Below are 27,400 nucleotides of genomic sequence, written 5' to 3'. Positions count from 1 at the left end.
AAAGAAGTTTAATCGCCTGCAAACGAAACCTGCGATTTCCCGTAAATCCCGGACTAGGCCCGTATAGTCAAAAGCATACAAAGAAAGTACCCAGGGAGTAAACTCATTTCCCAAACGATTTTTTAAATTATTATTTCACCACTAAACCCATGAGACTTGTAGTTTTTAAAAATGTTTTCATTTTTGATGAGACGCTGAATAAAAGAAGTTTAATCGCCGGCAAACGAAAACCTGCGATTTCCCGTAAATCCCGGACTTGGCCCGTATAGTCAAAAGTATACAAAGAGAGTACCCAGGGTGTAAACTTATTTCCCGAACGATTTTTTCAATTATTTTTTCACCACTAAAACGCATGAGACTTGTAGTTTTCAAAAATGTTTTCATTTTTGATGAGACGCTGAATAAAAGAAGTTTAATCGCCTGCAAACGAAAGCATGCGATTTCCCATAAATCCCGGACTAGGCCCGTATAGTCAAAAGTATACAAAGAAAGTACCCAGGGAGTAAACTCATTTCCTAAACGATTTTTTAAATTATTATTTCACCACTAAACCCATGAGACTTGTAGTTTTTAAAAATGTTTTCATTTTTGATGAGACGCTGAATAAAAGAAGTTTAATCGCCGGCAAACGAAAACCTGCGATTTCCCGTAAATCCCGGACTCGGCCCGTATAGTCAAAAGTATACAAAGAGAGTACCCAGGGTGTAAACTTATTTCCCGAACGATTTTTTCAATTATTTTTTCACCACTAAAACGCATGAGACTTGTAGTTTTCAAAAATGTTTTCATTTTTGATGAGACGCTGAATAAAAGAAGTTTAATCGCCTGCAAACGAAAGCATGCGATTTCCCATAAATCCCGGACTAGGCCCGTATAGTCAAAAGTATACAAAGAAAGTACCCAGGGAGTAAACTCATTTCCTAAACGATTTTTTAAATAATTATTTCACCACTAAAGCCCATGAGACTTGTAGTTTTTAAAAATGTTTTCATTTTTGATGAGACGCTGAATAAAAGAAGTTTAATCGCCGGCAAACGAAAACCCGCGATTTCCCGTATATCCCGGACTCGGCCCGTTAAGTCAAAAGTATACAAAAAAAGTACCCAGTAAAAAAACTCATTTTCCGAACGAATTTTTAAATTATTTTTTCACCACTAAAACGCATGAGACTTGTAGTTTTCAGAAATGTTTTCAATTTTGATGAGACGCTTAATGAAAGCGGTTTAATCGCCTTCAAACGAAAACCCGCGATTTCCCGTAAATCCCGGGCTTTGCCCGTATAGTCAAAAGTATACAAAGAAAGTACCCAGGGAGTACACTCATTTCCCGAACGATTTTTTAAATTATTTTTTCACCACTAAAGCGCATGAGACTTGTAGTTTTAAAAAATGTTTTCATTTTTGATGAGACGCTTAATGAAAGAGGTTTAATCGCCGGCAAACGAAATCCCGCGTTTTCCCGTAAATCCGGGGCTTGGCCCGTATAGTCGAATGTATACAAAGAAAATACCCAGGGAGTAAACTCATTTCCCGAACGATTTTTTGAATTATTTTTTCACCACTAAAACGCATGAGACTTGTAGTTTCCAAAAATGTTTTCATTTTTGATGAGACGCTTAATGAAAGAGGTTTAATCGCCGGAAAACGAAAACCCGCGATTTCCCGTAAATCCCGGGCTTGGCCCGTATAGTCGAATGTATACAAAGAAAGTACCCAGGGAGTAAACTCATTTCCAGAACGATTTTTTAAATTATTTTTCCACCACTAAAACGCATAAGACTTGTAGTTTTTAAAAATGTTTTCATTTTTGATGAAACGCTGAATAAAAGAAGTTTAATCGCCGGCAAACGAAAACCCGCGATTTCCCGTAAATCCCGGCTTGGCCCGTATAGTCAAAAGTATACAAAGAAAGTACCCATGAAGTAAACTCATTTCCCGAATGATTTTTTAAATTATTTTTTCACCACTAAAACGCATGAGACTGGTAGTTTTCAAAAATGTTTTCATTTCTGATGAGACGTTGAATAAAAGCAGTTTAATCGCCGGCAAACGAAAACCTGCGATTTCCCGTAAATCCCGGACTCGGCCCGTATAGTCAAAAGTATACAAAGAAAGTACCCAGGGAGTAAACTCATTTCCAGAACGATTTTTTAAATTATTTTTTCACCACTAAAACGCATAAGACTTGTAGTTTTTAAAAATGTTTTCACTTTTGATTAGACGCTGAATAAAAGAAGTTTAATCGCCGGCAAACGAAAACCCGCGATTTCCCGTAAATCCTGGGCTTGGCCCGTATAGTCAAAAGTATACAAAGAAAGTACCCAGGGAGTAAACTCAATTCCCGATCGATTTTTTAAATTACTTTTTCACCACTAAAACGCATGAGACTTGTAGTTTTTAAAAATGTTTTTATTTTTGATGAGACGCTGAATAAAAGAAGTTTTATCGCCGGCAAACAAAAACCCGCAATTTCCCGTAAATCCCGGTCTCGGCCCGTATAGTCAAAAGTATACAAGGAAAGTACCCAGTGAGTAAACTCATTTCCCTAACGAATTTTTAAAATAATTTTTCACCACTAAAACGCATGAGACTTGTAGTTTTCAAAAATGTTTTCATTTTTGATGAGACGCTGAATAAAAGAAGTTTAATCGCCGGCAAACGAAAACCTGCGATTTCCCGTAAATCCCGGAGTCGGCCCGTATAGTCAAAAGTATACAAAGAGAGTACCCAAGGTGTAAACTCATTTCCCCAACGATTTTTTAAATTATTTTTTCACCACTAAAACGCATGAGACTTGTAGTTTTCAAAAATGTTTTCATTTTTGATGAGACGCTGAATAAAAGAAGTTTAATCGCCTGCAAACGAAAACCTGCGATTTCCCGTAACTCCCGGACTCAGCCCGTATAGTCAAAAGTATACAAAGAGAGTACCCAGGGTGTAAACTCATTTCCCGAACGGTTTTTTAAATTATTTTTTCACCACTAAAACGCATGAGACTTGTAGTTTTCAAAAATGTTTTCATTTTTGATGAGACGCTGAATAAAAGAAGTTTAATCGCCTGCAAACGAAAACCTGCGATTTCCCGTAAATCCCGGACTAGGCCCGTATAGTCAAAAGTATACAAAGAAAGTACCCAGGGAGTAAACTCATTTCCCAAACGATTTTTTAAATTATTATTTCACCACTAAAGCCCATGAGACTTGTAGTTTTTAAAAATGTTTTCATTTGTGATGAGACGCTGAATGAAAGAAGTTTAATCGCCGGCAAACGAAAACCCGCGATTTCCCGTAAATCTCGGACTCGGCCCGTATAGTCAAAAGTATACAAGAAAAGTACCCAGTGAATAAACTCATTTCCCGAACGAATTTTTAAATTATTTTTTCACCACTAAAACGCATGAGACTTGTAGTTTTGAAAAATGTTTTCATTTTTCATGAGACGCTGAATAAAAGAAGTTTAATCGCCTGCAAACGAAAACCTGCGATTTCCCGTAAATCCCGGACTAGGCCCGTATAGTCAAAAGTATACAAAGAAAGTACCCAGGGAGTAAACTCATTTCCCAAACGATTTTTTAAATTATTATCTCACCACAAAAGCCCATGAGACTTGTAGTTTTTAAAAATGTTTTCATTTTTGATGAGACGCTGAATGAAAGAAGTTTAATCGCCGGCAAACGAAAACCCGCGATTTCCCGTAAATCCCGGACTCGGCCCGTATAGTCAAAAGTATACAAGAAAAGTACCCAGTGAGTAAACTCATTTCCCGAACGAATTTTTAAATTATTTTTTCACCACTAAAATGCATGAGACTTGTAGTTTTCAGAAATGTTTTCATTTTTGATGCGACGCTTAATGAAAATGGTTTAATCGCCGGCAATCGAAAACCCGCGATTTCCCGTAAATCCCGGGCTTGGCCCGTATAGTCGAATGTATACAAAGAAAGTACCCTGTGAGTAAACTCATTTCCAAAACGATTTTTTAAATTATTTTTTCACCACTAAAACGCATGAGACTTGTAGTTTTCAAAAATGTTTTCATTTTTGATGAGACGCTGAATAAAAGAAGTTTAATGGCCGGCAAACGAAAACCTGCGATTTTCCGTAAATCCCGGACTCAGCCCGTATAGTCAAAAGTATACAAAGAAAGTACCCGGTGTGTAAACTCATTTCCCGAATGATTTTTTAAATTATTATTTCACCACTAAAGCCCATGAGACTTGTAGTTTTTAAAAATGTTTTCATCTTTGATGAGACGCTGAATAAAAGAAGTTTAATCGCCGGCAAACGAAAACCCGCGATTTCCTGTAAATCCCGGACTCGGCCCGTTAAGTCAAAAGTATACAAAAAAAGTACCCAGTGAGTAAATTCATTTCCCGAACGAATTTTTAAATTATTTTTTCACCACTAAAACGCATGAGACTTGTAGTTTTCAGAAATGTTTTCATTTTTGATGAGACGCTTAATGAAAGTGGTTTAATCGCCGGCAAACGAAAACCCGCGATTTCCCGTAAATCCCGGGCTTGGCCCGTATAGTCGAATGTATACAAAGAAAGTACCCTGTGAGTAAACTCATTTCCAAAACGATTTTTGAAATTATCTTTTCACCACTAAAACGCTTGAGACTTGTGATTTTCAAAAATGTTTTCATTTTTGATGAGACGCTGAATAAAAGAAGTTTAATCGCCGGCAAACGAAAACCCGCCATTTCCCGTAAACCCCGGACTCGGCCCGTATAGTCAAAAGTATACAAAGAAAGTACCCAGGGAGTAAACTCATTTCCCAAACGATTTTTTAAATTATTATTTTACCACTAAAACCCATGAGACTTGTAGTTTTTAAAAATGTTTTCATTTTTGATGAGACGCTGAATAAAAGAATTTAATCGCCGGCAAACGAAAACCCGCAATTTCCCGTAAATCCCGGTCTCGGCCGGTATAGTCAAAAGTATACAAGGAAAGTACCCAGGGAGTAAACTCATTTCCCTAACGAATTTTTAAATTATTTTTTCACCACTAAAACGCATGAGACTTGTAGTTTTCAAAAATGTTTTCATTTTTGATGAGACGCTGAATAAAAGAAGTTTAATCGCCGGCAAACGAAAACCTGCGATTTCCCGTAAATCCCGGACTCGGCCCGTATAGGTAAAAGTATACAAAGAGAGTACCCAGGGTGTAAACTCATTTCCCGAATGATTTTTTAAATTATTTTTTCACCACTAAAACGCATGAGATTTGTAGTTTTCAAAAATGTTTTCATTTTTGATGAGACGCTGAATAAAAGAAGTTTAATCGCCTGCAAACGAAAACCTGCGATTTCCCGTAACTCCCGGACTCGGCCCGTATAGTCAAAAGTATACAAAGAAAGTACCCAGGGAGTAAACTCATTTCCCAAACGATTTTTTAAATTATTATTTCACCACTAAAGCCCATGAGACTTGTAGTTTTTAAAAATGTTTTCATTTTTGATGAGACGCTGAATAAAAGAAGTTTAATCGCCGGCAAACGAAAACCTGCGATTTCCCGTAAATCCCGGACTCGGCCCGTATAGGTAAAAGTATACAAAGAGAGTACCCAGGGTGTAAACTCATTTCCCGAATGATTTTTTAAATTATTTTTTCACCACTAAAACGCATGAGACTTGTAGTTTTCAAAAATGTTTTCATTTTTGATGAGACGCTGAATAAAAGAAGTTTAATCGCCTGCAAACGAAAACCTGCGATTTCCCGTAACTCCCGGACTCGGCCCGTATAGTCAAAAGTATACAAAGAAAGTACCCAGGGAGTAAACTCATTTCCCAAACGATTTTTTAAATTATTATTTCACCACTAAAGCCCATGAGACTTGTAGTTTTTAAAAATGTTTTCATTTTTGATGAGACGCTGAATTAAAGAAGTTTAATCGCCGGCAAACGAAAACCCGCGATTTCCCGTAAATCCCGGACTCGGCCCGTATAGTCAAAAGTATACAAGAAAAGTACCCAGTGAGTAAACTCATTTCCCGAACGAATTTTTAAATTATTTTTTCACCACTAAAACGCATGAGACTTGTAGTTTTCAAAAATGTTTTCATTTTTGATGAGACGCTGAATAAAAGAGGTTTAATCGCCGGCAAACGAAAACCTGCGATTTCCCGTAAATCCCGGACTCGGCCCGTATAGTCAAAAGTATACAAAGAGAGTACCCAGGGTGTAAACTCATTTCCCGAACGATTTTTTAAATTATTTTGTCACCACTAAAACGCATGAGACTTGTAGTTTTCAAAAATGTTTTCATTTTTGATGAGACGCTGAATAAAAGAAGTTTAATCGCCTGCAAACGAAACCTGCGATTTCCCGTAAATCCCGGACTAGGCCCGTATAGTCAAAAGCATACAAAGAAAGTACCCAGGGAGTAAACTCATTTCCCAAACGATTTTTTAAATTATTATTTCACCACTAAACCCATGAGACTTGTAGTTTTTAAAAATGTTTTCATTTTTGATGAGACGCTGAATAAAAGAAGTTTAATCGCCGGCAAACGAAAACCTGCGATTTCCCGTAAATCCCGGACTTGGCCCGTATAGTCAAAAGTATACAAAGAGAGTACCCAGGGTGTAAACTTATTTCCCGAACGATTTTTTCAATTATTTTTTCACCACTAAAACGCATGAGACTTGTAGTTTTCAAAAATGTTTTCATTTTTGATGAGACGCTGAATAAAAGAAGTTTAATCGCCTGCAAACGAAAGCATGCGATTTCCCATAAATCCCGGACTAGGCCCGTATAGTCAAAAGTATACAAAGAAAGTACCCAGGGAGTAAACTCATTTCCTAAACGATTTTTTAAATAATTATTTCACCACTAAAGCCCATGAGACTTGTAGTTTTTAAAAATGTTTTCATTTTTGATGAGACGCTGAATAAAAGAAGTTTAATCGCCGGCAAACGAAAACCCGCGATTTCCCGTATATCCCGGACTCGGCCCGTTAAGTCAAAAGTATACAAAAAAAGTACCCAGTAAAAAAACTCATTTTCCGAACGAATTTTTAAATTATTTTTTCACCACTAAAACGCATGAGACTTGTAGTTTTCAGAAATGTTTTCAATTTTGATGAGACGCTTAATGAAAGCGGTTTAATCGCCTTCAAACGAAAACCCGTGATTTCCCGTAAATCCCGGGCTTGGCCCGTATAGTCGAATGTATACAAAGAAAGTACCCTGTGAGTAAACTCATTTCCCGAACGATTTTTGAAATTATCTTTTCACCACTAAAACGCTTGAGACTTGTGGTTTTCAAAAATGTTTTCATTTTTGATGAGACGCTAAATAAAAGAAGTTTAATCGCCGGCAAACGAAAACCCGCCATTTCCCGTAAATCCCGGACTCGGCCCGTATAGTCAAAAGTATACAAAGAAAGTACCCAGGGAGTAAACCCATTTCCCGAACGATTTTTTAAATTATTTTTTCACCACTAAAACGCATGAGACTTGTAGTTTTCAAAAATGTTTTCATTTTTGATGAGACGCTGAATAAAAGAAGTTTAATCGCCGGCAAACGAAAACCTGCGATTTCCCGTAAATCCCGGACTCGGCCCTTATAGTCAAAAGTATACAAAGAAAGTACCCGGGGTGTAAACTCATTTCCCGAACGATTTTTTAAATTATTTTTTCACCACTAAAACGCATGAGACTTGTAGTTTTCAAAAATGTTTTCATTTTTGATGAGACGCTGAATAAAAGAAGTTTAATCGCCGGCAAACGAAAACCTGCGATTTCCCGTAAATCCCGGACTCGGCTCGTATAGTCAAAAGTATACAAAGAAAGTATCCGGGGTGTAAACTCATTTCCCGAACGATTTTTTAAATTATTTTTTCACCACTAAAACGCATGAGACTTGTAGTTTTCAAAAATGTTTTCATTTTTGATGAGACGCTGAATAAAAGAAGTTTAATCGCCGGCAAACGAAAACCTGCGATTTCCCGTAAATCCCGGACTCGGCCCGTATAGTCAAAAGTATACAAAGAAAGTACCCGGGGTGTAAACTCATTTTCCGAACGATTTTTTAAATTATTATTTCACCACTAAAACCCATGAGACTTGTATTTTTTAAAAATGTTTTCATTTTTGATGAGACGCTGAATAAAAGAAGTTTAATCGCCGGCAAACGAAAACCTGCGATTTCCCGTAAATCCCGGACTCGGCCCGTATAGTCAAAAGTATACAAAGAAAGTACCCGGGGTGTAAACTCATTTCCCGAACGATTTTTTAAATTACTATGTCACCACTAAAGCCCATGAGACTTGTAGTTTTTAAAAATGTTTTCATTTTTGATGAGACGCTTAATAAAAGAGGTTTCATCGCCGGCAAACGAAATCCCGCGATTTCGCGTAAATCCCGGGCTTGGCCCGTATAGTCGAATGTATACAAAGAAAGAACCCAGGAAGTAAACTCATTTCCCGAACGATTTTTTAAATTTTTTTTCACCACTAAAACGCATGAGACTTGTAGTTTTCAAAAATGTTTTCATTTTTGATGAGACGCTTAATGAAAGAGGTTTAATCGCCGGCAAACGAAAACCCGCGATTTCCCGTAAATCCCGGGCTTGGCCCGTATAGTCGAATGTATACAAAGAAAGTACCCTGTGAGTAAACTCATTTCCAGAACGATTTTTTAAATTATTTTTTCACCACTAAAACGCATAAGACTTGTAGTTTTCAAAAATGTTTTCATTTCTGATGAGACGCTGAATAAAAGAAGTTTAATCGCCGGCAAACGAAAACCCGCGATTTCCCGTAAATCCCGGGCTTGGCCCGTATAGTGAAAAGTATACAAAGAAAGTACCCAGGGAGTAAACTAATTTCCCAAACGATTTTTTAAATTAATATTTCACCACTAAAGCCCATAAGACGAAAAAAACGATTTTTTAAATTATTATTTTACCACTAAAGCCCATGAGACTTGTAGTATTTAAAAATACTTTCATTTTTGATGAGACGCTGAATAAAAGAAGTTTAATCGCCGGCAAACAAAAACCCACGACTTCCCGTAAATCCCGCACTCGGCCCGTATAGTCAAAAGTATACAAAGAAAGTACCCAGGGAGTAAACTCATTTCCCGAACGATTTTTTAAATTATTTTTTCACCACTAAAACGCATGAGACTTGTAGTTTTCAAAAATGTTTTCATTTTTGATGAGACGCTGAATAAAAGAAGTTTAATCGCCGGCAAACGAATACCTGCGATTTCCCGTAAAACCCGGACTCGGCCCGTATAGTCAAAAGGATACAAAGAAAGTACCCGGGGTGTAAATTCATTTCCCGAACGATTTTTTAAATTATTTTTTCACCACTTAAACGCATGAGACTTGTAGTTTTCAAAAATGTTTTTATTTTTGATGAGACGCTGAATAAAAGAATTTTAATCGCCGGCAAACGAAAACCTGCGATTTCCCGTAAATCCCGGACTCGGCTCGTATAGTCAAAAGTATACAAAGAAAGTACCCGGGGTGTAAACTCATTTCCCGAACGATTTTTTAAATTATTTTTTCACCACTAAAACGCATGAGACTTGTAGTTTTCAAAAATGTTTTCATTTTTGATGAGACGCTGAATAAAAGAAGTTTAATCGCTGGCAAACGAAAACCTGCGATTTCCCGTAAATCCCGGACTCGGCCCGTATAGTCAAAAGTATACAAAGAAAGTACCCGGGGTGTAAACTCATTTCCCGAACGATTTTTTAAATTATTATTTCACCACTAAAGCCCATGAGACTTGTATTTTTTAAAAATGTTTTCATTTTTGATGAGACGCTTAATAAAAGAGGTTTAATCGCCGGCAAACGAAATCCCGCGATTTCCCGTAAATCCCGAGCTTGGCCCGTGTAGTCGAATGTATACAAAGAAAGTACCCAGGAATTAAACTCATTTCCCGAACGATTTTTTAAATTTTTTTTTCACCACTAAGACGCATGAGACTTGTAGTTTTCAAAAATGTTTTCATTTTTGATGAGACGCTGAATAAAAGAAGTTTAATCGCCGGCAAACGAAAACCTGCGATTTCCCGTAAATCCCAGACTCGGCCCGTATAGTCAAAAGTATACAAAGAAAGTACCCGGGGTGTAAACTCATTTCCCGAACGATTTTTTAAATTTTTATGTCACCACTAAAGCCCATGAGGCTTGTAGTTTTTAAAAATGTTTTCATTTTTAATGAGACGCTTAATAAAAGAGGATTCATCGCCGGCAAACGAAATCCCGCGATTTCGCGTAAATCCCGTGCTTGGCCCGTATAGTCGAATGTATACAAAGAAAGAACCCTGTGAGTAAACTCATTTCCAGAACGATTTTTTAAATTATTTTTTCACCACTAAAACGCATAAGACTTGTAGTTTTCAAAAATGTTTTCATTTCTGATGAGACGCTGAATAAAAGAAGTTTAATCGCTGGCAAACGAAAACCCGCGATTTCCCTTACATCCCGGGCTTGGCCCGTATAGTCAAAAGTATACAAAGATAGTACCCAGGGAGTAAACCCATTTCCCGAACGATTTTTTAATTCATTTTTTCACCACTAAAACGCATGAGACTTGTAGTTTTCAAAAATGTTTTCATTTTTGATGAGACGCTGAATAAAAGAAGTTTAATCGCCGGCAAACGAAAACCTGCGATTTCCCGTAAATCCCGGACTCGGCCCGTATAGTGAAAAGTATACAAAGAAAGTACCCAGGGAGTAAACTAATTTCCCAAACGATTTTTTAAATTAATATTTCACCACTAAAGCCCATGAGACTTGTAGTTTTTAAAAATGTTTTCATTTTTGATGAGACGCTGAATAAAAGAAGTTTAATCGCCGGCAAACGAAAACCCGCGATTTCCCGTAAATCCCGGACTCAGCCCGTATAGTCAAAAGTATACAAAGAAAGTACCCAAGGAGTAAACTCATTTCCCGAACGATTTTTTAAATTATTTTTTCACCACTAAAACGCATGAGACTTGTAGTTTTTAGAAATCTTTTCATTTTTGATGAGACGCTTAATGAAAGTGGTTTAATCGCCGACAAACGAAAACCTGCGATTTCCCGTAAATCCCAGACTTGGCCCGTATAGTCAAAAGTATACAAAGAAAGTACCCAGGGTGTAAAATCATTTCTCGAACGATTTTTAAAATTATTTTTTCACCACTAAAACGCATGAGACTTGTAGTTTTCAAAAATGTTTTTATTTTTGATCAGACGCTGAATAAAAGAAGTTTAATCGCCGGCAAACGAAAACCTGCGATTTCCCGCAAATCCCGGACTCGGCCCGTATAGTCAAAAGTATACAAAGAAAGTACCCGGGGTGTAAACTCATTTCCCGAACGATTTTTTAAATTATTTTTTCACCACTTAAACGCATGAGACTTGTAGTTTTCAAAAATGTTTTCATTTTTGATGAGACGCTGAATAAAAGAAGTTTAATCGCCGGCAAACGAAAACCTGCGATTTCCCGTAAATCCCGGACTCGGCTCCTATAGTCAAAAGTATACAAAGAAAGTACCCGGGGTGTAAACTCATTTCCCGAACGATTTTTTAAATTATTTTTTCACCACTAAAACGCATGAGACTTGTAGTTTTCAAAAATGTTTTCATTTTTGATGAGACGCTAAATAAAAGAAGTTTAATCGCCGGCAAACGAAAACCTGCGATTTCCCGTAAATCCCGGACTCGGCCCGTATAGTCAAAAGTATACAAAGAAAGTACCCGGGGTGTAAACTCATTTCCCGAACGATTTTTTAAATTATTTTTTCACCACTTAAACGCATGAGACTTGTAGTTTTCAAAAATGTTTTCATTTTTGATGAGACGCTGAATAAAAGAAGTTTAATCGCCGGCAAACGAAAACCTGCGATTTCCCGTAAATCCCGGACTCGGCTCCTATAGTCAAAAGTATACAAAGAAAGTACCCGGGGTGTAAACTCATTTCCCGAACGATTTTTTAAATTATTTTTTCACCACTAAAACGCATGAGACTTGTAGTTTTCAAAAATGTTTTCATTTTTGATGAGACGCTAAATAAAAGAAGTTTAATCGCCGGCAAACGAAAACCTGCGATTTCCCGTAAATCCCGGACTCGGCCCGTATAGTCAAAAGTATACAAAGAAAGTACCCGGGGTGTAAACTCATTTCCCGAACGATTTTTTAAATTATTATTTCACCACTAAAGCCCATGAGACTTGTATTTTTTAAAAATGTTTTCATTTTTGATGAGACGCTTAATAAAAGAGGTTTAATCGCCGGCAAACGAAATCCTGCGATTTCCCGTAAATCCGGGGCTTGGATCGTATAGTCGAATGTATACAAAGAAAGTACCCAGGAATTAAACTCATTTCCCGAACGATTTTTTAAATTTTTTTTTCACCACTAAAACGCATGAGTCTTGTAGTTTTCAAAAATGTTTTCATTTTTGATGAGACGCTGAATAAAAGAAGTTTAATCGCCGGCAAACGAAAACCTGCGATTTTCCGCAAATCCCGGACTCGGCCCGTATAGTCAAAAGTATACAAAGAAAGTACCCGGGGTGTAAACTCATTTCCCGAACGATTTTTTAAATTATTATGTCACCACTAAAGCCCATGAGACTTGTAGTTTTTAAAAATGTTTTCATTTTTGATGAGACGCTTATTAAAAGAGGTTTCATCGCCGGCAAACGAAATCCCGCGATTTCGCGTAAATCCCGGGCTTGGCCCGTATAGTCGAATGTATACAAAGAAAGAACCCAGGAAGTAAACTCATTTCCCGAACGATTTTTTAAATTTTTTTTCACCACTAAAACGCATGAGACTTGTAGTTTTCAAAAATGTTTTCATTTTTGATGAGACGCTTAATGAAAGAGGTTTAATCGCCGGCAAACGAAAACCCGCGATTTCCCGTAAATCCCGGGCTTGGCCCGTATAGTCGAATGTATACAAAGAAAGTACCCTGTGAGAAAACTCATTTCCAGAACGATTTTTTAAATTATTTTTTCACCACTAAAACGCATAAGACTTGTAGTTTTCAAAAATGTTTTCATTTCTGATGAGACGCTGAATAAAAGAAGTTTAATCGCCGGCAAACGAAAACCGGCGATTTCCCGTACATCCCGGGCTTGGCCCGTATAGTCAAAAGTATACAAAGATAGTACCCAGGGATTAAACCCATTTCCCGAACGATTTTTTAATTCACTTTTTCACCACTAAAACGCATGAGACTTGTAGTTTTCAAAAATGTTTTCATTTCTGATGAGACGCTGAATAAAAGAAGTTTAATCGCCGGCAAACGAAAACCGGCGATTTCCCGTACATCCCGGGCTTGGCCCGTATAGTCAAAAGTATACAAAGATAGTACCCAGGGATTAAACCCATTTCCCGAACGATTTTTTAATTCACTTTTTCACCACTAAAACGCATGAGACTTGTAGTTTTCAAAAATGTTTTCATTTTTGATGAGACGCGGAATAAAAGAAGTTTAATCGCCGGCAAACAAAAACCTGCGATTTTCCGTAAATCCCGGACTCGGCCCGTATAGTCAAAAGTATACAAAGAAAGTACCCACTGTGTAAACTCATTTCTCGAACGATTTTTTAAATTATTTTTTCACCACTAAAACGCATGAGACTTGTAGTTTTCAAAAATGTTTTCATTTTTGATGAGACGCTGAATAAAAGAAGTTTAATCGCCGGCAAACGAAAACCTGCGATTTCCCGTAAATCCCGGACTCGGCCCGTATAGTCAAAAGTATACAAAGAAAGTACCCCGGGAGTAAACTCATTTCCCAAACGATTTTTTAAATTTATATTTTACCACTAAAGCCCATGAGACTTGTAGTTTTTAAAAATGTTTTCATTTTTGATGAGACGCTGAATAAAAGAAGTTTAATCGCCGGCAAACAAAAATCCGCGATTTCCCGTAAATCCCGGTCTCGGCCCGTGTAGTCAAAAGTATACAAGGAAAGTACCCAGTGAGTAAACTCATTTCCCTAACGAATTTTTAAATTATTTTTTCACCACTAAAACGCATGAGACTTGTAGTTTTCAAAAATGTTTTCATTTTTGATGAGACGCGGAATAAAAGAAGTTTAATCGCCGGCAAACAAAAACCTGCGATTTCCCGTAAATCCCGGACTCGGCCCGTATAGTCAAAAGTATACAAAGAAAGTACCCAGGGTTTAAACACAATTCCCGAACGATTTTTTATATTATTTTTTCACCACTAAAACGCACGAGATTTGTAGTTTTCAAAAGTGTTTTCATTTTTGATGAGACGCTGAATAAAAGAAGTTTATTCGCCGGCAAACGAAAACCTGCGATTTCCCGTAAATCCCGGACTCGGCCCGTATAGTCAAAAGTATACAAAGAAAGTACCTAGGGAGTAAACTCATTTTCCAAACGATTATTTAAATTATTGTTTCACCACTAAAGCCCATGAGACTTGTAGTTTTTAAAAATGTTTTCATTTTTGATGAGACGCTGAATAAAAGAAGTTTAATCGCCGGCAAACGAAAACCCGGGATTTCCCGTAAATCCCGGACTCGGCCCGTATAGTCAAAAGTATACAAGGAAAGTACCCAGTGAGTAAACTCATTTCCCGAACGAATTTTTAAATTATTTTTTCACCACTAAAACGCATGAGACTTGTAGTTTTAAAAAATGTTTTCATTTTTGATGAGACGCTTGATGAAAGTGGTTTAATCGCCGGCAAACGAAAACCCGCGATTTCCCGTAAATCCCGGGCTTGGCCCGTATAGTCGAATGTATACAAAGAAAGTATCCTGTGACTAAACTCATTTCCAAAACGATTTTTTAAATTCTCTTTTCACCACTAAAACGCTTGAGACTTGTAGTTTTCAAAAATGTTTTCATTTGTGATGTGACGCTGAATAAAAGAAGGTTAATCGCCGGCAAACGAAAACCCGCCATTTCCCGTAAACCCCGGACTCGGCCTGCATAGTCAAAAGTATACAAAGAAAGTACCCAGGGAGTAAACTCATTTCCTGAACGATTTTTTAAATTATTTTTTCACCTCTAAAACGCATGAGACTTGTAGTTTTCAAAAATGTTTTCATTTTTGATGAGACGCTAAATAAAAGAAGTTTAATCGCCGGCAAACGAAAACCTGCGATTTTCCGTAAATCCCGGACTCGGCCCGTATAGTCAAAAGTATACAAAGAAAGTACCCGGGGTGTAAACTCATTTCCCGAACGATTTTTTAAATTATTATTTCACCACTAAAGCCCATGAGACTTGTAGTTTTTAAAAATGTTTTCATATTTGATGAGACGCTGAATAAAAGAAGTTTAATTGCCGGCAAACGAAAACCCGCGACTTTCCGTAAATCCCGGACTCGGCCCGTATAGTCAAAAGTATACAAAGAAAGTACCCAGGGAGTAAACTCATTTCCCGAACTATTTTTTAAATTAATTTTCGCCACTAAAACGCATGAGACTTGTAGTTTTCAGAAATGTTTTCATTTTTGATGAGACGCTTAATGAAAGTTGTTTAATCGCCGGCAAACGAAAACCCGCGATTTCCCGTAAATCCCGGGCTTGGCCCGTTTAGTCGAATGTATACAAAGAAAGTTCCCTGTGAGTAAACTCATTTCCGAAACGATTTTTTCAATTATCTTTTCACCACTAAAACGCATGAGACTTGTAGTTTTCAAAAATGTTTTCATTTTTGATGAGACGCTGAATAAAAGAAGTTTAATCGCCTGCAAACGAAAACCTGCGATTTCCCGTAAATCCCGGACTAGGCCCGTATAGTCAAAAGTATACAAAGAAAGTACCCAGGGAGTAAACTCATTTCCCAAACGATTTTTTATATTATTATTTCACCACTAAAGCCCATGAGACTTGTAGTTTTTAAAAATGTTTTCATTTTTGATGAGACGCTGAATGAAAGAAGTTTAATCGCCGGCAAACGAAAACCCGCGATTTCCCGTAAATCCCGGACTCGGCCCGTATAGTCAAAAGTATACAAGAAAAGTACCCAGTGAGTAAACTCATTTCCCGAACGAATTTTTAAATTATTTTTTCACCACTAAAACGCATGAGACTTTTAGTTTTTAGAAATGTTTTCATTTTTGATGCGACGCTTAATGAAAATGGTTTAATCGCCGGCAATCGAAAACCCGCGATTTCCCGTAAATCCCGGGCTTGGCCCGTATAGTCGAATGTATACAAAGAAAGTACCCTGTGAGTAAACTCATTTCCAAAACGATTTTTTAAATTATTTTTTCACCACTAAAACGCATGAGACTTGTAGTTTTCAAAAATGTTTTCATTTTTGATGAGACGCTGAATAAAAGAAGTTTAATCGCCTGCAAACGAAAACCTGCGATTTCCCGTAAATCCCGGACTCGGCCTGTATAGTCAAAAGTATACAAAGAAAGTATCCAGGGAGTAAACTCATTTCCCAAACGATTTTTTAAATTATTATTTCACCACTAAAGCCCATGAGACTTGTAGTTTTTAAAAATGTTTTCATTTTTGATGAGACGCTGAATAAAAGAAGTTTAATCGCCGGCAAACGAAAACCCGCGATTTCCCGTATATCCCGGACTCGGCCCGTTAAGTCAAAAGTATACAAAAAAAGTACCCAGTGAGTAAACTTATTTCCCCAACGAATTTTTAAATTATTTTTTCACCACTAAAACGCATGAGACTTGTAGTTTTCAGAAATGTTTTCATTTTTGATGAGACGCTTAATGAAAGTGGTTAAATCGCCGGCAAACGAAAACCCGCGATTTCCCGTAAATCCCGGGCTTGGCCCGTATAGTCGAATGTATACAAAGAAAGTACCCTGTGAGTAAACTCATTTCCAAAACGATTTTTGAAATTATCTTTTCACCACTAAAACGCCTGAGACTTGTGGTTTTCAAAAATGTTTTTATTTTTGATGAGACGCTAAATAAAACAAGTTTAATCGCCGGCAAACGAAAACCCGCCATTTCCCGTAAACCCCGGACTCGGCCCGCATAGTCAAAAGTATACAAAGAAAGTACCCAGGGTGTAAACTCATTTCCCGAACGATTTTTTAAATTATTATTTCACCACTAAAGCCCATTAGACTTGTAGTATTTAAAAATACTTTCATTTTTGATGAGACGCTGAATAAAAGAAGTTTAATCGCCGGCAAACAAAAACCCACGACTTCCCGTAAATCCCGGACTCGGCCCGTATAGTCAAAAGTATACAAAGAAAGTACCCAGGGAGTAAACTCATTTCCCGAACGATTTTTTAAATTATTTTTTCACCACTAAAACGCATGAGACTTGTAGTTTTCAAAAATGTTTTCATTTTTGATGAGACGCTGAATAAAAGAAGTTTAATCGCCGGCAAACGAAAACCTGCGATTTCCCGTAAATCCCGGACTCGGCCCGTATAGTCAAAAGTATACAAAGAAAGTACCCGGGGTGTAAACTCATTTCCCGAACGTTTTTTTAAATTATTTTTTCACCACTAAAACGCATGAGACTTGTAGTTTTCAAAAATGTTTTCATTTTTGATGAGACGCTTAATAAAAGAGGTTTAATCGCCGGCAAACAAAATCCTGCGATTTCCCGTAATTCCCGGGCTTGGCCCGTATAGTCGAATGTATACAAAGAAAGTACCCAGGGAGTAAACTCATTTCCCGAACAATTTTTTAAATTATTATGTCACCACTAAAGCCCTTGAGACTTGTAGTTTTTAAAAATGTTTTCATTTTTGATGAGACGCTTAATAAAAGAGGTTTCATCGCCGGCAAACGAAATCCCGCGATTTCGCGTAAATCCCGGGCTTGGCCCGTATAGTCGAATGTATACAAAGAAAGAACCCAGGAAGTAAACTCATTTCCCGAACGATTTTTAAAATTTTTTTTCACCACTAAAACGCATGAGACTTGTAGTTTTCAAAAATGTTTTCATTTTTGATGAGACGCTTAATGAAAGAGGTTTAATCGCCGGCAAACGAAAACCTGCGATTTCCCGTAAATCCCGGGCTTGGCCCGTATAGTCGAATGTATACAAAGAAAGTACCCTGTGAGTAAACTCATTTCCAGAACGATTTTTTAAATTATTTTTTCACCCCTAAAACGCATAAGACTTGTAGTTTTTAAAAATGTTTTCATTTCTGATGACACGCTGAATAAAAGAAGTTTAATCGCCGGCAAACGAAAACCCGCAATTTCCCGTAAATCCCGGGCTTGGCCCGTATAGTGAAAAGTATACAAAGAAAGTACCCAGGGAGTAAACTAATTTCCCAAACGATTTTTTAAATTAATATTTCACCACTAAAGCCCATGAGACGAAAAAAACGATTTTTTAAATTATTATTTCACCACTAAAGCCCATGAGACTTGTAGTATTTAAAAATACTTTCATTTTTGATGAGACGCTGAATAAAAGAAGTTTAATCGCCGGCAAACAAAAACCCACGACTTCCCGTAAATCCCGGACTCGGCCCGTATAGTCAAAAGTATACAAAGAAAGTACCCAGGGAGTAAACTCATTTCCCGAACAATTTTTTAAATTATTTTTTCACCACTAAAACGCATGAGACTTGTAGTTTTCAAAAATGTTTTCATTTTTGATGAGACGCTGAATAAAAGAAGTTTAATCGCCGGCAAACGAAAACCTGCGATTTCCCGTAAATCCCGGACTCGGCCCGTATAGTCAAAAGTATACAAAGAAAGTACCCGGGGTGTAAACTCATTTCCCGAACGATTTCTTAAATTATTTTTTCACCACTAAAACGCATGAGACTTGTAGTTTTCAAAAATGTTTTCATTTTTGATGAGACGCTGAATAAAAGAAGTTTAATCGCCGGCAAACGAAAACCTGCGATTTTCCGTAAATCCCGGACTCGGCTCGTATAGTCAAAAGTATACAAAGAAAGTATCCGGGGTGTAAACTCATTTCCCGAACGATTTTTTAAATTATTTTTTCACCACTAAAACGCATGAGACTTGTAGTTTTCAAAAATGTTTTCATTTTTGATGAGACGCTGAATAAAAGAAGTTTAATCGCCGGCAAACGAAAACCTGCGATTTCCCGTAAATCCCGGACTCGGCCCGTATAGTCAAAAGTATACAAAGAAAGTACCCGGGGTGTAAACTCATTTCCCGAACGATTTTTTAAATTATTATTTCACCACTAAAACCCATGAGACTTGTATTTTTTAAAAATGTTTTCATTTTTGAAGAGACGCTTAATAAAAGAGGTTTAATCGCCGGCAAACAAAATCCTGCGATTTCCCGTAAATCCCGGGCTTGGCCCGTATAGTCGAATGTATACAAAGTAAGTACCCAGGAATTAAACTCATTTCCCGAACGATTTTTTAAATTTTTTTTTCACCACTAAAACGCATGAGACTTGTAGTTTTCAAAAATGTTTTCATTTTTGATGAGACGCTGAATAAAAGAAGTTTAATCGCCGGCAAACAAAAACCTGCGATTTCCCGTAAATCCCGGACTCGGCCCGTATAGTCAAAAGTATACAAAGAAAGTACCCGGGGTGTAAACTCATTTCCCGAACGATTTTTTAAATTATTATGTCACCACTAAAGCCCATGAGACTTGTAGTTTTTAAAAATGTTTTCATTTTTGATGAGACGCTTAATAAAAGAGGTTTCATCGTCGGCAAACGAAATCCCGCAATTTTGCGTAAATCCCGAGCTTGGCCCGTATAGTCGAATGTATACAAAGAAAGAACCCAGGAAGTAAACTCATTTCCCGAACGATTTTTAAAATTTTTTTTCACCACTAAAACGCATGAGACTTGTAGTTTTCAAAAATGTTTTCATTTTTGATGAGACGCTGAATAAAAGAAGTTTAATCGCCGGCAAACGAAAACCTGCGATTTCCCGTAAATCCCGGACTCGGCTCGTATAGTCAAAAGTATACAAAGAAAGTATCCGGGGTGTAAACTCATTTCCCGAACGATTTTTTAAATTATTTTTTCACCACTAAAACGCATGAGACTTGTAGTTTTCAAAAATGTTTTCATTTTTGATGAGACGCTTAATGAAAGTGGTTAAATCGCCGGCAAACGAAAACCCGCGATTTCCCGTAAATCCCGGGCTTGGCCCGTATAGTCGAATGTATACAAAGAAAGTACCCTGTGAGTAAACTCATTTCCAAAACGATTTTTGAAATTATCTTTTCACCACTAAAACGCCTGAGACTTGAGGTTTTCAAAAATGTTTTTATTTTTGATGAGACGCTAAATAAAAGAAGTTTAATCGCCGGCAAACGAAAACCCGCTATTTCCCGTAAACCCCGGACTCGGCCCGCATAGTCAAAAGTATACAAAGAAAGTACCCAGGGTGTAAACTCATTTCCCGAACGATTTTTTAAATTATTATTTCACCACTAAAGCCCATTAGACTTGTAGTATTTAAAAATACTTTCATTTTTGATGAGACGCTGAATAAAAGAAGTTTAATCGCCGGCAAACAAAAACCCACGACTTCCCGTAAATCCCGGACTCGGCCCGTATAGTCAAAAGTATACAAAGAAAGTACCCAGGGAGTAAACTCATTTCCTTAACGATTTTTTAAATTATTTTTTCACCACTAAAACGCATGAGACTTGTAGTTTTCAAAAATGTTTTCATTTTTGATGAGACGCTGAATAAAAGAAGTTTAATCGCCGGCAAACGAAAACCTGCGATTTCCCGTAAATCCCGGACTCGGCCCGTATAGTCAAAAGTATACAAAGAAAGTACCCGAGGTGTAAACTCATTTCCCGAACGATTTTTTAAATTATTTTTTCACCACTAAAACGCATGAGACTTGTAGTTTTCAAAAATGTTTTCATTTTTGATGAGACGCTTAATAAAAGAGGTTTAATCGCCGGCAAACAAAATCCTGCGATTTCCCGTAATTCCCGGGCTTGGCCCGTATAGTCGAATGTATACAAAGAAAGTACCCAGGGAGTAAACTCATTTCCCGAACAATTTTTTAAATTATTATGTCACCACTAAAGCCCTTGAGACTTGTAGTTTTTAAAAATGTTTTCATTTTTGATGAGACGCTTAATAAAAGAGGTTTCATCGCCGGCAAACGAAATCCCGCGATTTCGCGTAAATCCCGGGCTTGGCCCGTATAGTCGAATGTATACAAAGAAAGAACCCAGGAAGTAAACTCATTTCCCGAACGATTTTTAAAATTTTTTTTCACCACTAAAACGCATGAGACTTGTAGTTTTCAAAAATGTTTTCATTTTTGATGAGACGCTTAATGAAAGAGGTTTAATCGCCGGCAAACGAAAACCTGCGATTTCCCGTAAATCCCGGGCTTGGCCCGTATAGTCGAATGTATACAAAGAAAGTACCCTGTGAGTAAACTCATTTCCAGAACGATTTTTTAAATTATTTTTTCACCACTAAAACGCATAAGACTTGTAGTTTTTAAAAATGTTTTCATTTCTGATGACACGCTGAATAAAAGAAGTTTAATCGCCGGCAAACGAAAACCCGCAATTTCCCGTAAATCCCGGGCTTGGCCCGTATAGTGAAAAGTATACAAAGAAAGTACCCAGGGAGTAAACTAATTTCCCAAACGATTTTTTAAATTAATATTTCACCACTAAAGTCCATGAGACGAAAAAAACGATTTTTTAAATTATTATTTCACCACTAAAGCCCATGAGACTTGTAGTATTTAAAAATACTTTCATTTTTGATGAGACGCTGAATAAAAGAAGTTTAATCGCCGGCAAACAAAAACCCACGACTTCCCGTAAATCCCGGACTCGGCCCGTATAGTCAAAAGTATACAAAGAAAGTACCCGGGGTGTAAACTCATTTCCCGAACGATTTCTTAAATTATTTTTTCACCACTAAAACGCATGAGACTTGTAGTTTTCAAAAATGTTTTCATTTTTGATGAGACGCTGAATAAAAGAAGTTTAATCGCCGGCAAACGAAAACCTGCGATTTCCCGTAAATCCCGGACTCGGCTCGTATAGTCAAAAGTATACAAAGAAAGTATCCGGGGTGTAAACTCATTTCCCGAACGATTTTTTAAATTATTTTTTCACCACTAAAACGCATGAGACTTGTAGTTTTCAAAAATGTTTTCATTTTTGATGAGACGCTGAATAAAAGAAGTTTAATCGCCGGCAAACGAAAACCTGCGATTTCCCGTAAATCCCGGACTCGGCCCGTATAGTCAAAAGTATACAAAGAAAGTACCCGGGGTGTAAACTCATTTCCCGAACGATTTTTTAAATTATTATTTCACCACTAAAACCCATGAGACTTGTATTTTTTAAAAATGTTTTCATTTTTGAAGAGACGCTTAATAAAAGAGGTTTAATCGCCGGCAAACAAAATCCTGCGATTTCCCGTAAATCCCGGGCTTGGCCCGTATAGTCGAATGTATACAAAGTAAGTACCCAGGAATTAAACTCATTTCCCGAACGATTTTTTAAATTTTTTTTTCACCACTAAAACGCATGAGACTTGTAGTTTTCAAAAATGTTTTCATTTTTGATGAGACGCTGAATAAAAGAAGTTTAATCGCCGGCAAACAAAAACCTGCGATTTCCCGTAAATCCCGGACTCGGCCCGTATAGTCAAAAGTATACAAAGAAAGTACCCGGGGTGTAAACTCATTTCCCGAACGATTTTTTAAATTATTATGTCACCACTAAAGCCCATGAGACTTGTAGTTTTTAAAAATGTTTTCATTTTTGATGAGACGCTTAATAAAAGAGGTTTCATCGCCGGCAAACGAAATCCCGCAATTTTGCGTAAATCCCGAGCTTGGCCCGTATAGTCGAATGTATACAAAGAAAGAACCCAGGAAGTAAACTCATTTCCCGAACGATTTTTAAAATTTTTTTTCACCACTAAAACGCATGAGACTTGTAGTTTTCAAAAATGTTTTCATTTTTGATGAGACGCTGAATAAAAGAAGTTTAATCGCCGGCAAACGAAAACCTGCGATTTCCCGTAAATCCCGGACTCGGCTCGTATAGTCAAAAGTATACAAAGAAAGTATCCGGGGTGTAAACTCATTTCCCGAACGATTTTTTAAATTATTTTTTCACCACTAAAACGCATGAGACTTGTAGTTTTCAAAAATGTTTTCATTTTTGATGAGACGCTGAATAAAAGAAGTTTAATCGCTGGCAAACGAAAACCTGCGATTTCCCGTAAATCCCGGACTCGGCCCGTATAGTCAAAAGTATACAAAGAAAGTACCCGGGATGTAAACTCATTTCCCGAACGATTTTTTAAATTATTATTTCACCACTAAAACCCATGAGACTTGTATTTTTTAAAAATGTTTTCATTTTTGATGAGACGCTTAATAAAAGAGGTTTAATCGCCGGCAAACAAAATCCTGCGATTTCCCGTAAATCCCGGGCTTGGCCCGTATAGTCGAATGTATACAAAGTAAGTACCCAGGAATTAAACTCATTTCCCGAACGATTTTTTAAATTTTTTTTTCACCACTAAAACGCATGAGACTTGTAGTATTTAAAAATACTTTCATTTTTGATGAGACGCTGAATAAAAGAAGTTTAATCGCCGGCAAACAAAAACCCACGACTTCCCGTAAATCCCGGACTCGGCCCGTATAGTCAAAAGTATACAAAGAAAGTACCCGGGGTGTAAACTCATTTCCCGAACGATTTTTTAAATTATTTTTTCACCACTTAAACGCATGAGACTTGTAGTTTTCAAAAATGTTTTCATTTTTGATGAGACGCTGAATAAAAGAAGTTTAATCGCCGGCAAACGAAAACCTGCGATTTCCCGTAAATCCCGGACTCGGCTCGTATAGTCAAAAGTATACAAAGAAAGTACCCGGGGTTTAAACTCATTTCCAGAACGATTTTTTAAATTATTTTTTCACCACTAAAACGCATAAGACTTGTAGTTTTTAAAAATGTTTTCATTCCTGATGAGACGCTGAATAAAAGAAGTTTAATCGCCGGCAAACGAAAACCCGCGATTTCCCGTAAATCCCGGGCGTGGCCGTATAGTGAAAAGTATACAAAGAAAGTACCCAGGGAGTAAACTAATTTCCCAAACGATTTTTTAAATTAATATTTCACCACTAAAGCCCATGAGACGAAAAAAACGATTTTTTAAATTACTATTTCACCACTAAAGCCCATGAGACTTGTAGTATTTAAAAATACTTTCATTTTTGATGAGACACTGAATAAAAGAAGTTTAATCGCCGGCAAACAAAAACCCACGACTTCCCGTAAATCCCGGACTCGGCCCGTATAGTCAAAAGTATACAAAGAAAGTACCCGGGGTGTAAACTCATTTCCCGAACGATTTTTTAAATTATTTTTTCACCACTTAAACGCATGAGACTTGTAGTTTTCAAAAATGTTTTCATTTTTGATGAGACGCTGAATAAAAGAAGTTTAATCGCCGGCAAACGAAAACCTGCGATTTCCCGTAAATCCCGGACTCGGCCCGTATAGTCAAAAGTATACAAAGAAAGTACCCGGGGTGTAAACTCATTTCCCGAACGATTTTTTAAATTATTATTTCACCACTAAAACCCATGAGACTTGTATTTTTTAAAAATGTTTTCATTTTTGATGAGACGCTTAATGAAAGAGGTTTAATCGCCGGCAAACGAAAACCCGCGATTTCCCGTAAATCCCGGGCTTGGCCCGTATAGTCGAATGTATACAAAGAAAGTACCCTGTGAGTAAACTCATTTCCAGAACGATTTTTTAAATTATTTTTTCACCACTAAAACGCATAAGACTTGTAGTTTTTAAAAATGTTTTCATTTCTGATGAGACGCTGAATAAAAGAAGTTTAATCGCCGGCAAACGAAAACCCGCGATTTCCCGTAAATCCCGGGCGTGGCCCGTATAGTGAAAAGTATACAAAGAAAGTACCCAGGGAGTAAACTAATTTCCCAAACGATTTTTTAAATTAATATTTCACCACTAAAGCCCATGAGACGAAAAAAACGATTTTTTAAATTATTATTTCACCACTAAAGCCCATGAGACTTGTAGTATTTAAAAATACTTTCATTTTTGATGAGACGCTGAATAAAAGAAGTTTAATCGCCGGCAAACAAAAACCCACGACTTCCCGTAAATCCCGGACTCGGCCCGTATAGTCAAAAGTATACAAAGAAAGTACCCGGGGTGTAAATTCATTTCCCGAACGATTTTTTAAATTATTTTTTCACCACTTAAACGCATGAGACTTGTAGTTTTCAAAAATGTTTTCATTTTTGATGAGACGCTGAATAAAAGAAGTTTAATCGCCGGCAAACGAAAACCTGCGATTTCCCGTAAATCCCGGACTCGGCTCGTATAGTCAAAAATATACAAAGAAAGTACCCGGGGTTTAAACTCATTTCCAGAACGATTTTTTAAATTATTTTTTCACCACTAAAACGCATAAGACTTGTAGTTTTTAAAAATGTTTTCATTCCTGATGAGACGCTGAATAAAAGAAGTTTAATCGCCGGCAAACGAAAACCCGCGATTTCCCGTAAATCCCGGGCGTGGCCCGTATAGTGAAAAGTATACAAAGAAAGTACCCAGGGAGTAAACTAATTTCCCAAACGATTTTTTAAATTAATATTTCACCACTAAAGCCCATGAGACGAAAAAAACGATTTTTTAAATTATTATTTCACCACTAAAGCCCATGAGACTTGTAGTATTTAAAAATACTTTCATTTTTGATGAGACGCTGAATAAAAGAAGTTTAATCGCCGGCAAACAAAAACCCACGACTTCCCGTAAATCCCGGACTCGGCCCGTATAGTCAAAAGTATACAAAGAAAGTACCCGGGGTGTAAATTCATTTCCCGAACGATTTTTTAAATTATTTTTTCACCACTTAAACGCATGAGACTTGTAGTTTTCAAAAATGTTTTCATTTTTGATGAGACGCTGAATAAAAGAAGTTTAATCGCCGGCAAACGAAAACCTGCGATTTCCCGTAAATCCCGGACTCGGCTCGTATAGTCAAAAGTATACAAAGAAAGTACCCGGGGTTTAAACTCATTTCCCGAACGATTTTTTAAATTATTTTTTCACCACTAAAACGCATGAGACTTGTAGTTTTCAAAAATGTTTTCATTTTTGATGAGACGCTGAATAAAAGAAGTTTAATCGCCGTCAAACGAAAACCTGCGATTTCCCGTAAATCCCGGACTCGGCCCGTATAGTCAAAAGTATACAAAGAAAGTACCCGGGGTGTAAACTCATTTCCCGAACGATTTTTTAAATTATTATTTCACCACTAAAGCCCATGAGACTTGTATTTTTTAAAAACGTTTTCATTTTTGATGAGACGCTTAATAAAAGAGGTTTAATCGCCGGCAAACGAAATCCCGCGATTTCCCGTAAATCCCGGGCTTGGCCCGTATAGTCGAATGTATACAAAGAAAGTACCCAGGAATTAAACTCATTTCCTGAACGATTTTTTAAATTTTTTTTTCACCACTAAAACGCATGAGACTTGTAGTTTTCAAAAATGTTTTCATTTTTGATGAGACGCTGAATAAAAGAAGTTTAATCGCCGGCAAACGAAAACCTGCGATTTCCCGTAAATCCCGGACTCGGCCCGTATAGTCAAAAGTATACAAAGAAAGTACCCGGGGTGTAAACTCATTTCCCGAACGATTTTTTAAATTATTATGTCACCACTAAAGCCCATGAGACTTGTAGTTTTTAAAAATGTTTTCATTTTTGATGAGACGCTTAATAAAAGAGGTTTCATCGCCGGCAAACGAAATCCCGCGATTTCGCGTAAATCCCGGGCTTGGCCCGTATAGTCGAATGTATACAAAGAAAGAACCCAGGAAGTAAACTCATTTCCCGAACGATTTTTTAATTTTTTTTTCACCACTAAAACGCATGAGACTTGTAGTTTTCAAAAATGTTTTCATTTTTGATGAGACGCTTAATGAAAGAGGTTTAATCGCCGGCAAACGAAAACCCGCGATTTCCCGTAAATCCTGGGCTTGGCCCGTATAGTCGAATGTATACAAAGAAAGTACCCTGTGAGTAAACTCATTTCCAGAACAATTTTTTAAATTATTTTTTCACCACTAAAACGCATAAGACTTGTAGTTTTCAAAAATGTTTTCATTTCTGATGAGACGCTGAATAAAAGAAGTTTAATCGCCGGCAAACGAAAACCCGCGATTTCCCGTACATCCCGGGCTTGGCCCGTATAGTCAAAAGTATACAAAGATAGTACCCAGGGAGTAAACCCATTTCCCGAACGATTTTTTAACTCATTTTTTCACCACTAAAACGCATGAGACTTGTAGTTTTCAAAAATGTTTTCATTTTTGATGAGACGCTGAATAAAAGAAGTTTAATCGCCGGCAAACGAAAAACTGCGATTTCCCGTAAATCCCGGACTCGGCCCGTAGAGTGAAAAGTATACAAAGAAAGTACCCAGGGAGTAAACTCATTTCCCGAAC

The sequence above is a fragment of the Hydractinia symbiolongicarpus genome, chromosome 2, assembly GCF_029227915.1.
Source record: "Hydractinia symbiolongicarpus strain clone_291-10 chromosome 2, HSymV2.1, whole genome shotgun sequence".
NCBI classification, from domain to species: domain Eukaryota; kingdom Metazoa; phylum Cnidaria; class Hydrozoa; order Anthoathecata; family Hydractiniidae; genus Hydractinia; species Hydractinia symbiolongicarpus.
The sequence above is the reverse complement of the archived record's forward strand: the minus strand, read 5'-3'. Positions refer to the sequence as shown.